Raw genomic sequence first — 12,216 nt, 5'->3', positions numbered from 1 at the left:
CTAAACATATCTGAAAAAAGTGGTACCTACTTAATATAAAACGAAAATCTACAAACACATCACAAAAAACACCGTTACTTTATTTCTACCTCCTATCCCTCCATTTAAAGTACATTAAACTATATAAATACTAGATGAAACTAGTTCTCGGTATAATAGTAGAGTCGCGGGCAAAGCTGCGAGGTAATTGTTGTATAATCACCGGTCAGTTAGCAAAATGCCGGCGGTATCATCTCTTTTGTGGCACAAACTTGTACATAGATGTCGTTGTACTGGATATGGTATGATTTGGTGGGTGTTTTTTTTATGGTACAAACTGGTAAAATAGCAGACGGTATCACCTGATGGGCAGTAATCGCCGCCACCCATAGGCACGTGAAACACCAGTTACAAGTGCTTTGTCGGCCTTTTGGGTGTTGGGAATTTAACAAAGAATTTAGAGAATCGGGGATTGAAAAGATGGGGGTAATTTACAACAAAACACAACGCAAACGTTGTTTCACGTTGGTTTTCTGTGAGGCCGTGGTATAACTCCGGTCAAGCCGACCCATTGGTGCCGAAACATGCATTTCCCACACTTATACCGTTACCGCTACCACTATAAAACCGTTTCCAAAAAATAACATTCTCAAATCAACACACCAACTACGCTCAATCACCACACCGCTTCCAGTATCACCACATCCGTAATCGCCACGTATGGGGACAAAAACGCGGAAAGGTACACGTCAGTGCAGTATGTAATGTTGTTATTAAAACATTACGACTGTGATTAGTTAATTATGTCGCTCTTTAGCACTTTAAAGGACTTTAAATGTGACATATTTCTAGTTTTATGTGTTTTATGGATAGATTTATGTTTGTGGAATCACTTGTTCTTTGAAAATTATGCAATCTATTGATGGTGTTACCAAAATGTAAGGATCAAATCTGGGCCCGGTAGGGCTGATGCCTGATTCAGAGCTGCGGCATTCAGTTTACCGGGGCTCTGGCTCGAAAAATAGGAATAGTAACGGGTCAATAAGTGTCGGACGTTCTCCTCATCCAAGGCGGGAGAAGTCAATCGATGATTTTCCCCCTCAAAAAACAACATAAAAATATTGTCCGTCACTAAACTGGTCGGATCGGTGAAACGTTTATAGTCAAGCAAGAGAGGTCTCTGAATCAATTTTTGGTCGAGCAAAGTATTATTGAACCAGAAATTGGTATTTTTTACCCAGCTAGCCTCACTAAGTCTTCATATTTAGAATGGGTCCCGACTGCTTCAATTTTACGATGACTTTCTTGTTTTAGGGTTTTTTCATTTTCATGTTATAAAGAAACGCAGTCGGGTTTTTTAGTTTTTTAAATTACCTTTTTTATTATCACTAAAACTAAATTTAAACCCAAAATGTCCGATCCACGTGCACCAACTAACTCCCATCCTAATAATGAGTAATAAGTTAACAATGAAAATAACTTAAACTTGAACATAATGTAAGACAATGGCTCTGTTTAACTTAGAGCCACATACATTGAGGTAACAGTAACTGATCAAGGTTAAATTACTCCAAGTAACCTATATTTAGCCATCAGACTACTACAGATGGGGCCCAGTAGGGCTGATGATTACCTAGCGGGTTTACCGGGGCTCCGGCTCGACAAGCAGGAGTAGGAACGGTGTCATTTTAGTTAGTAAGAGTCTGACAATCTCCATTGGATGAATTTCCCCCTTCAAAAAATAGTAACTTATATTTGGTTACATTTAGACACTCAATATGTCGATGAAGAAGTGATGAAGCTTCGATTCTTGCATTGAGTAAAAACATTATTATTTGGTCTAATTTTAAAGAAACAATTGCAATAAGTCTGATTGAGTCTGCTAAGCCATGTTTTTTTTTTTATATGGAAAGATGCATGCTATGAATGGCTTCCCTACTATAGAGACTTCGCATAATTGAGCTGTGCATCTTCCTCGGTTTATAGTTTCACAGCTTAGCTATTACATCTTCATAGCTTAGATACAGAGCACATTTCTGGTGTAAAATCAAACACCCTTCCTCTCTATCCCCTAAACTATAAAGGATTATATCAGAATGTATGATAATTGACCCAATTCTAGCCCATACTCCTACAAAACTAGAAGTTTTAGCATATGGCATTCGTAACTCAATCACAAGTGACCTTGATTAGTCGGTGTGTGTGTGCGATGCTATCTCAGAAACATTATTGTTTCAATTAGACTGATCAGCGCCTCACTGTAGACGTTTTTATTGATCGTTTGTTTGTTTGATCGCTGCTTATACTTTAGATTGGATAGCGTGAAGCTATGATCTGGCTTAGTTTAGATTTTGAAACTTTAAGGTATAACCTGGTAAACGAGTATACGGATAACCGGTAGCCATTTTTGGGGAAAGTTAGACTTTTTTTTATGAGACATCGGTAATCGAGCAGACGTATTACCTGATGGTAAGCAATCGCCGCCGCCCATGGACACTTGAAACACCAGAGGCTTTACAAGTGCGTTACCGGCTTTTTGGGAGTTAGGAATTTAAGGGTTGTTGGGGAATCGGGGATTGGGAAGATTAGGAAGTGGAGTAATTGGGCCTTCAGTAACCTCACTCATACAACGCAAGCGTTGTTTCACGTTGGTTTTTATAACACAAATGTGCCTTAGACCTCTGCCCACTCCTTCAGAGCTTAAATACTATAGATATATAGATAATAGAAATTAACATTAACAATATCAAACATTACATTGAAACAGATATCATGATCTATATTCTAAACTAATTTCTGGGTATCAAACCAAAGGTATCGATTGACAAGGCCTTGATATGAGACCTATAATTATATTCTGGAGAGCTGTAATTATGTAATTAGATTCAATAGAGAGATCTCCTTACATTATACGTCAATTAATACATAATATATATACATATACAGGGTGTCCCTGAAGTCGACGTCCAACAGGCACCAGATGATCGGCAAGGTTCCAAATGTTATCAGAAAAATATAAAAAAAAATCTAAGTCCTACAGTTTTTAAATTACAGTGACTTATGTGTTATCCACGAAAAAGTACACCCTGTGCCAGTCTTTTGATTCTTGTTGATACAAATCTTTATTTTTTCGTCTGCAGTCTTCCGTACATTATCCTGAATAGTGCTCCAGTAATATGGAATCATAAATTCTTAGCCAACTGCTTTAGATTGGAAAACATTGTTAGTTTTAGAGAAACCAAATACTCTGAATAAAATTTTCACCTTACTTTAAGTGACTGTACTGAATAAATTATGTATGGCGCTAGTAGTGGCAAATTTCACCAAAGTTGGCGCATTTAATAAGGATTATAAAATGGTATAGCACTTTGCAAATTATTTTTTAAATTCGACACAAAAAAAGATTTTTCAACGAAACTCCGTTTCGATGAATTTATTTTGAACTTACTAAAAATTCTTCTAGTGTACTCAAATCATACGCTACAACCTCATATGCACTAGACAGTACTTTGCACGCTATTTATTATCATCATGTTGAAAATCAGCGAGGATCTCTTGTCAAACAATATTGTCTGTTTACCCGTGATTTCGCTTGCAGCATTCGTCCGCAATATTATCGCTAGACGAACTAGTGTTGTGCATCTCAAGCCATCGTACTCGGGCTTCGGCATTTTAGCTGAGCACTGGCTTTTTTGCGCCGTGTTGATTTTTTTTTTTTAATTATTTTTTGCTTTACCTGCAATTCCTTGTAACGGTGCAAATAACTCTTTCTCGACAAACTAAAGAATATTTGATGCTTCATCCCGCATTTGATCACAAGGCATGAACACGTAACTTAATCGGAGGATTCACCCATTTCTTTTTTTTTTTGATGGGGATATGACAATTAATTGTGTGTAAGGGCTCATGTACACCATACCCATACCACTACCGCGTCGATATGCTGTATACATGACGCTGCCGTGTCCGTTCCTTTTGATTTTACTACACATTTGATAATGTGTTTGATGCACTATGAACATCATATTGCAATTATTCAATATTATTTAGTGAAACATGATACACAACATCGGTTCCTCTAGTAAGTCTAGTAATATTGCCGACGAAAGCTGCAAGCGAAATCATGAGTAGTTAATAGACAATATTGTTTGACAAGAGATCCTCGCTGATTTTCAACATGATGATAACAAATCGCTTGCAAAGTGTTGTCTAGTACATACGAGGTTGTAACGTATGATTTGAGTATACTAGAAGAACTATTAGTAAGTTCAAATAAATTCGTCAGAACGGAGTTTCGTTAAAAAATCTTTTTTTGTGCCGAATTTAAGAAATAATTTGCAAAGTGCTATACCATTTTATAATCCTTATTAAATGCGCCAACTTTAGTGAAGTTTGCCACTACTAGCGCCATACATAATTTATTCAGTACAGTCACTTAAAGTAAGGTGAAAATTTTATTCAGAGTATTTGGTTCCTCTAAAACTAACAATGTTTTCCAATCTAAAGCAGTTGGCTAAGAATTTATGATTCCATATTACTGGAGCACTATTCAGGATAATGTAAGGAAGACTGCAGACGAAAAAATAAATATTTGTAGCAACGAAAGTCAAAAGACTGACACAGGGTGTACTTTTTCGTGGATAACACATAAGTCACTGTAATTTAAAAACTGTAGGACTTAGAATTTTTTTTATATTTTTCTGATAACAGTTGGAATCTTGCTGATCATCTAGTGCCCGTTGGACGTCGATTTCAGGGACACCCTGTATACGTACATACATCATCATCATAATCATCAACAGCCTATAAGTGGCCACTGACCAAAGGCCTCTTCTCACATGGAGGTTTGAATATTAATCGCCATGTTTGCTCAATGCAGGTTAGCGATTTCAGACTTATAATTAAGGACTTAAATCCCACACAAAAAGAACCAGAAATCACATCATAATTTACTTTAAACTCATAAAAAGATATACTCTCAAAACTCAAAATAAATTAATTTACTTTACTGATAAGAAAAATAAAGTTTCTTTTCCTCCTTATCAGGAGTCAGAATTTACAAATTTTCGCTCACCAACTTCACTTACCACCATTCTTTTTATGGCAGAAGCCTGCTAGAACCTCCCAAAATTACTTCAACTCTTGTGCACCAGGATCTATAGTTGATACAACCATAAAACAACCAAAACATTGAACTTTGCTACCCAGTGACATGAATTATACCCTTAAATCCCACAACGAAATAAATCAAAAGACATTATCAGAGGAAACAAAACCTTATGCCATCAATATAAATAGAATTCAAGTTTCCATAAACAAAACTTAATGTGACGTACCATTTAAAACTATGCAAAACAATACTACTTACCCCATCTTACTAGTAATTTACTCTTCAATTATACCATAGACTCCTGTAAAAACAAAAGCTGAAAAATTCTATTGTAAAAATAATAACTAAACATTGACTATAGGAAAGATGTAGATTTTTCTCTTTATACAACAAGGGATCAAAGAGCTATTATGGTATTAAGAACATGTAAACAAATACACAATGAGGTATATGACCATAATTATGAGATCACCATTGATATATAAATAGAGTTAAATAATAATTGAATATAACTTGAACATGAAAATATACTATTAGATCGTTTTGTCTGCAAAAATCTTCGTAATGCACAAAAACTACCAAATATAGTAGTAAAACCAGTGACGTGATTAAATATGTAGAATCAAAATATCAACAATTATATACACTTAACTCTGATATCGAAACTTAAGTGTCGTATCCAAATTCCTAGTATTGCGACCACTCAATAAACGTGACAGCAGAATTTTAAATTCAACCAAATATACTTGATAAACAACAAAAAGAAATCAAATTGTAACGTTTCCCGAATCATGTATTTACCCCAAACCCAATGAAGCAAATCTAAACAATTATTATTTTATTCGACAGAACCACTAATTATATGAAAAATCCTATTTATATTGAAGAACACATATTAATATATCATTTTAATCTTAGAGATATTGTTTTCCAGAATGGTACTTTTGTAGCACCCATTCTACATAACCCATAAACAATATTCCATTCTCGTAGCAAAATTTCGTAGCGATCCAACACGAATTTCGTAGCGATCCAATAAAGATTTCGTAGCAAGCATAATTCTTAAGCATTACCTATTAAAAAACGATACACTATTCTTTAAAAACGCTACGAAAGTCCCTGAGACTCTTGTAAAATTTCGTAGTCTCTCGGATTACAGTTTTTGCATATTTAATGGCACTTTTTTGCGGAAACACCCCCGCAGATTAGTTCCAGTCTACCCGCTTAGTTTCAAGACAATGGTAGTTAAAATATATGTTAAACTGCTAATTAAACTTGCCCTGACTGAGTAATCTTGTATCAAAATGATAAGCAACGTAACTAGAATATTTTCAAGTGTTTCATCATATCAAAATTGTTCTAATCGCTAACTACGATTACCCACGCTCGAGTCAAAAACGAATTTTACAAAGCATTAAACTCCTACTACGCAAATCTAAACCCTATTGTACTACACTGAAAAGGCAAAATTGCCCGCAGACTGGTGTAACTAATTTTTTGATGCTACGTTCATCATAGGAACAGCGCCATCTATACGAATTCCAACAAAATTTTTCACTGAACCATTTTCTTATAAGAACTACACACACTAATGCATTCCCTGTGCACTCGACACACACACGCAGCCCTATACAATCGAATACACTCACACTTCGAAGAAAAAAACGATAAAAAACTGCACACAAACACAAGTTTTCGTGTACACACACTAGACAAGGATAGACTAGTTTTTTGAAAAAAAAAATCTAAAATAAGTTTTAGAATATTTTAGAAGGTTTCAGATACATTGTTGTGCAAGTTGGATGTCATTTGGATTAATACAAAGTGTTAGATAAGTAAGTAGAACTGAAATGCACAAGGTTCATACAAGCGCGGGACACTCACACAGGCGCGCGTGTGCAGACGACACTGCAATCGACCTATGTAGTGGTGGTACAGTCCGACCGCGCGCTCTTGATACTTCGGATCAGTTTCCCAACAAGGAAAGGCCAGAGCTGCAAACTTTTGTCGCTCCACAAGTGATTAAAATACCAGTGAATAAACCCGTAAATGTACACTTTTGTTCAAATATTAGTGCATTTAAAATTCATTTCTTAATTTTTTGTTTAACTTAATCGTCGCGAAAGTGCTCTAATATGGATTTAATAAAATATTACTCGTAAATTGTGGGGACAAATATTACAAACAAACAGTGCCGGTGTTCAGCAACCGAATAAAAGCGTGTTCAACCGAAATTTATCCGAATTTTTCGTAATTTTTTACATTTTTCGGATGGTCGGCTTCAAGTATCAAGAGCGCCGGAGCGCCGGAGCTCGGTCGCAGTAAATACAAGGTAATGGCTAAGTACGCACGCCGTCTAGTACGGTGGGCGCGCTCGGTGCAGTCCCGCCTATGCACAATCGGTGGAGCGTCGCATTTCCGTTCCCGGCAGACAACTGGACCACAACACGCGACATTACCGCTAAAAACCTCCGAAAAATAAACAAAAATTACTAAAAAAAAATCTGACCACAGACTATATTTTATAAAAAAAAATATTCATATCATCGCGTAGTGGCTTCGAAATACGAAAACAAATCGAAAAGTAAAAAAAAAAATATTTTGGGATTTAGTGAGTTTTTCTGAATTTCTCTTCGTATTTAATAAGTGCGGCTCTTCACTGAGATGCAAGACACATATCACATGGAAACTTAGGGCCCGAACTATATTTTTTATTTAGTATAAAATAAGTAATAGAAGGAATATTTTTGTGAAAAGTGACTACCGTGATGTGTTACAATATATTATGCAGTGACAGTGTGATCGCTGTGAAATACGGCTGAATGGATTCGTGATTACATGACGAGGTGACGCCGGTATTGTTATTGCGACTTTTTTTCGTTTTTTTTACAAAAATTACTACCGAAGTGTCAAACTGGACGGAAGAGGAACCGGCCGCCTCTGACGCATGTGAGTACAACTTATTTTGCCGCGTGAAACAAAGAGCTGGAGTTTTTTTTTTTGTAATTTTTCAAAGTCAATAATGTGTGCCCTTAATCTTGCGTTCTCCTTGACTTAAAGTGGTCGTAGTGTGCGTGCGATGCATATGTAAACGCACGCGTAACGGTTAGTGTGTGCGTAGGGTTCACGCACATTTTTTTGTGTTTTCTTACGAGCCCCCTCCACTCTCCCCTCCTATTCTCGTTATCGTTTATCTATCCCACTCTTTTTCTATGACTACACCGTTTTACATTGCAACGATGTGCCGGTGTGCGTGAGGTTCACGTGTGTGCGTTAATAAATTGCAACCTATATTTTGATCGAAGGCCAATGACGGCATAGAGAAAACGATTCTATTTTCGAAATTTCTTTTTGATTTCTATTTTAGAACGCTTTGGGACATAGACAAGCGTTGACAAGTTTCGGAATTTGGAATGCGAACTTTTTCGGCAACGAATTTTCGGGGTTTTAGGGAAAAGTTTGTAATAAAACTCATATAATCGAAATATTTTAGTTTTTTTACTTATATTGAATAATAATATAAAGTAATTAATAGTCAAAAAATGTTTTATTAGTTCAATAAGTCAGTTTTTATCAATGTTACGAGGCTGTACGGTGATCGTAGGCTAAAATAAAGCCGTCGGAACTTATGACATGCGCGTCGCAACGATTTTTTCCATAAAATTTTAATTAATATAATAAATTAACGATACTTTTATTAGCATTATTGCTCATTTCTATTTGGTATTGAAAACTATGTGAGAATACGCTGTTAATTTCGTATAAATGAGAAATAGACTGATAATATTGTCTTTATTAATACATTTCTTATAAATTGGAAATTATAACAATATAGCAACGTAATTTAAAATAGACACACCCTTGACAATCACAGACAAATTGATGAATAACAAAATGTCTATTTAAACATCAATTACCTTAATCTTTAAAAAACAACTAGGTACAACTGCAAATAACAACAAAAAAATAAACAATAAACGTAGCAGACAGTATTATCAAGAAGTCGAACAAAACAATGATATTTATAAATAAAAAAAAATAAGGTCGACTTTATTCAGGAAATGTTATTATACTTATAATACACATATATTCACTTTGACTTATTCATTTGACCTAAATAAACCCGACATTACATTAAAACATCCTTGAAACGACATTTAAATATCAATTACATGAATTACTTTATGACTTATCAACTTATACTCTCAAATTTGACAGTACAAACAAGATTTTCAAAAAATCTAACCTATTTTAAACAAATCATATACATTTTTAAAATAAACAGAAGAAAAATCAAACGTTAAGTTGAATTATTCAAGTTCGCGCCCTTCAAATTGCAGCGGGGTCCTTGCGCGCGCGCCGACAGTGCAAGGCAAGCGCAGGCGACTGTCAATGTTACTACATAACCTACAAACAGCCAGCTATTGCATTACGACCGCCATCTTAGCTCCACGACTAGTTTGAAGGCTACGCATGGCTGATGTCTCAGTTTTAACTATGTTTCTCCTAGGTTTATGTCTACTTAAATGCGTTTGCGCATGCCAGTTCTATTTTATGCGCAGTTTCGTTTAAATAATTTCGTTTTCTACGCCTTGTGTGAGAGTGTTACGTAGGTAATTTGTATTGTAACATTGATTCAGGGATTTTGTAACTGTTTTTGTTTGGTCTCTTTGTGTTTTTTTTTATAATTGTAGTTTTCTCAGACAGGGATTTTAAACATCTTTAAGTATACACACTATTAATATTTAATAATTAATAACATATTCATAAATCATTATTAATCAGTCTATCATATAATAAATCTCAATAAAGCTTCAACTTGACAGAATTATGCAAGTTTACTACTGCACTTGGCTCGGCGGGTATTTAGGTGCGCCGGCGCAGCGGCCAAGGCGAAAGTCGCTTGCACAATCTACTGTTGACGTTTACTTAATTTGACGATAGATGGCGCTGCGCTGAGTAATTTATGTGAACTAGGCTTCTTGTTTAATGCGAAACAGCTTTTGTAATAGACTTTTAGCTTTTATTTATAGCTTTTTGATAGTTTAGGGATATTTAAGACAGACATTTCTGGAATAATAAACTAAATTCACACATTATACACAATATTTAGTTACGAAAATTCTTTATTTTAGTTTCAAATCGATCTGTCACGGTTTTCTAACGATAACAATGCAAAATCCGAACGTTATCGTTTGACATAATTCACGTCAATACAATTTTAAGTGGCACTATTAAAAACCAAATTAAATTGCAACAAGGATCAGTATACATAGTCTATTAAGTGCATAGTTCGAACTATTAAAATGTCGATGCTTATAACTAGGTTGGTTAAGCGTTCAATGTCACAGCCGAGTCGCCATATTGGATTTATTCCCGCCTAACACTATGATATCTACGCCGCCTGCGCAAACTAGATATCGAAACGAAATAACTGTGCTAGTATTTTATAACTGTTATTTCGAGGCCATTTTAATATGTAGACTAATATATTAGGTGTTATTTATCAAGATTTGACTGTTATTTATATTTCAGTTTATAAATAAGTTATTTTTAATACAATATTAATTGACATGTTGACGTCTTGTTTATTGGTTTGTTAAGTCCTTAATTGGCTTCATAACTTTATGATATGTACTCGTACATATTTATTATGAATTTATTCAGATATATATTCGTTTTAATTTACTTAGTACTAGTTATTTTATCTGTCTAACCTCGAGTAGACATGGAGATTAATGCATTTGCTTCTCTGTGTAAGAAGAGGTCTTTTCTCAACAGTGCTATAGATACAAGCCGATAGATATTTATGTATTTATTATGATAGGTCCTCCCAGCTTTGATCAAGAGCTGTTCACTGATTTTTCCACTAAATTTGATATTTTTTATCAACACAAACCCTGTCTCAATTCGAATAAAAACAACAGTGCCTCTCAATTCATTCATTAATTCCTCTTTCCATATTTTTGTTTATACCAAAAAACTTCACTGTATAAAATAGACATAGTGTGACGTAGTTAAATAAAAAAAGGAAAACAAAATGATTTACGTCATCAAGCCATTAAATGCAAATAGCTACCTAAACAGGTGCATTTAAATGTATTTATTGTCGCTATAAAAGTGCATTTTTATTGTCTTTTTATTTAACTTCTGTCTATTTATTATATTTTAAAGGACAATGCGTATTGGAAATTGAGATTATAAAGGTTGGGTGGTTTCTAGAAAGTAACTTTTAACTAAAAAATCATGTATTTTTGGTTATTAATGCCTGTATTTGAATTGATAAATACAATTTTCCTACAATTCCTTTTTTAAGGAATAATAGGAATTATATCATTGTATTTCTTTTTAAATAAACCTCCTTGCTTTGAATATTTTGAATCAAGAATTTCGTCCATGGGTTCTCTGTTTAATTAAATCAATGATTTCACACATGTCAGTGTTAGTTGTATATACACATTATAGTTGAACAAATCAGAAACCAAACAAAACTTAACATTAAATCTTACTAGATACCAATTTAGAGATTCAACCTGCCCCAAAAAAACAATTCCATCAAAACAAATCAAACTCTATTCTCTTATAACAAAGCTACTTTTAATAAAAACACAAAAATGAAGGGGTTAAATTGTAATAATAATTATAAAATGTATTTGCAGTCTGTACGTTCGTGCGTTGAATCTAGGTTGCGGACTCTAGGCCGAGACAGGTGCTAGCTACCCTACTACAAAACCAGTCGAAATACTGGCCGCTAACGGATTTCACTGTTTGAATTTCGAACGACGGCATTATAACTTGAAAATGGAATGTTTTTGTCTATGATGCTTTTTGAATTTGTTGTTCTTTTATTGAATTTATTCGGTTATTGTTGAATTGTTTGTAGCGTGGTCATTTGAGAATTAAGTTGGTGCTTTCTCGATTTCGGTTAGTCTAATAAAGATATTTTATTAATAAAGTTGTAAGATAGAAAGACACTCATCATTGGACATTAAAAAGAAAGTTACACGTCTCATATTTCTACAACAGATACAATAAACAACTTTCAAATCATCCAACCGACAACAGAACATAAGCTTCCAAACTTAAAATTCGAACATTCAAAAACGGAACACACTCACTGGCCAGAA

General features: G+C 34.5%; 1 protein-coding gene and 1 long non-coding RNA gene across 5 annotated transcripts in view; one reads left to right on the top strand and one right to left on the bottom strand.

Annotated features, from left to right (window-relative positions):
- The window catches only part of LOC118270242 (mushroom body large-type Kenyon cell-specific protein 1), a 195,365-nt gene that overhangs the window by 67,792 nt on the left and 115,357 nt on the right, over positions 1–12,216 (top strand). The window contains exon 1 of one of the 4 annotated variants that reach the window (XM_035585703.2): positions 6,859–8,038. The exons of the other annotated variants lie outside the window; for them this stretch is intronic. The gene's annotated coding sequence lies outside the window, so the exon portion shown is untranslated. Of the gene's footprint in view, positions 1–6,858; positions 8,039–12,216 lie in introns of those variants that run through there. 4 annotated transcript variants of the gene reach the window in all.
- LOC126911323 (uncharacterized) overlaps positions 1–12,216 on the bottom strand; it is a 60,544-nt gene that overhangs the window by 19,487 nt on the left and 28,841 nt on the right. The window lies entirely within an intron of this gene.

The sequence above is a fragment of the Spodoptera frugiperda genome, chromosome 13, assembly GCF_023101765.2.
Source record: "Spodoptera frugiperda isolate SF20-4 chromosome 13, AGI-APGP_CSIRO_Sfru_2.0, whole genome shotgun sequence".
Classification (NCBI taxonomy): domain Eukaryota; kingdom Metazoa; phylum Arthropoda; class Insecta; order Lepidoptera; family Noctuidae; genus Spodoptera; species Spodoptera frugiperda.
Note: the sequence above shows the minus strand (reverse complement) of the source record. Positions and strands in the feature narration are given on the sequence as shown.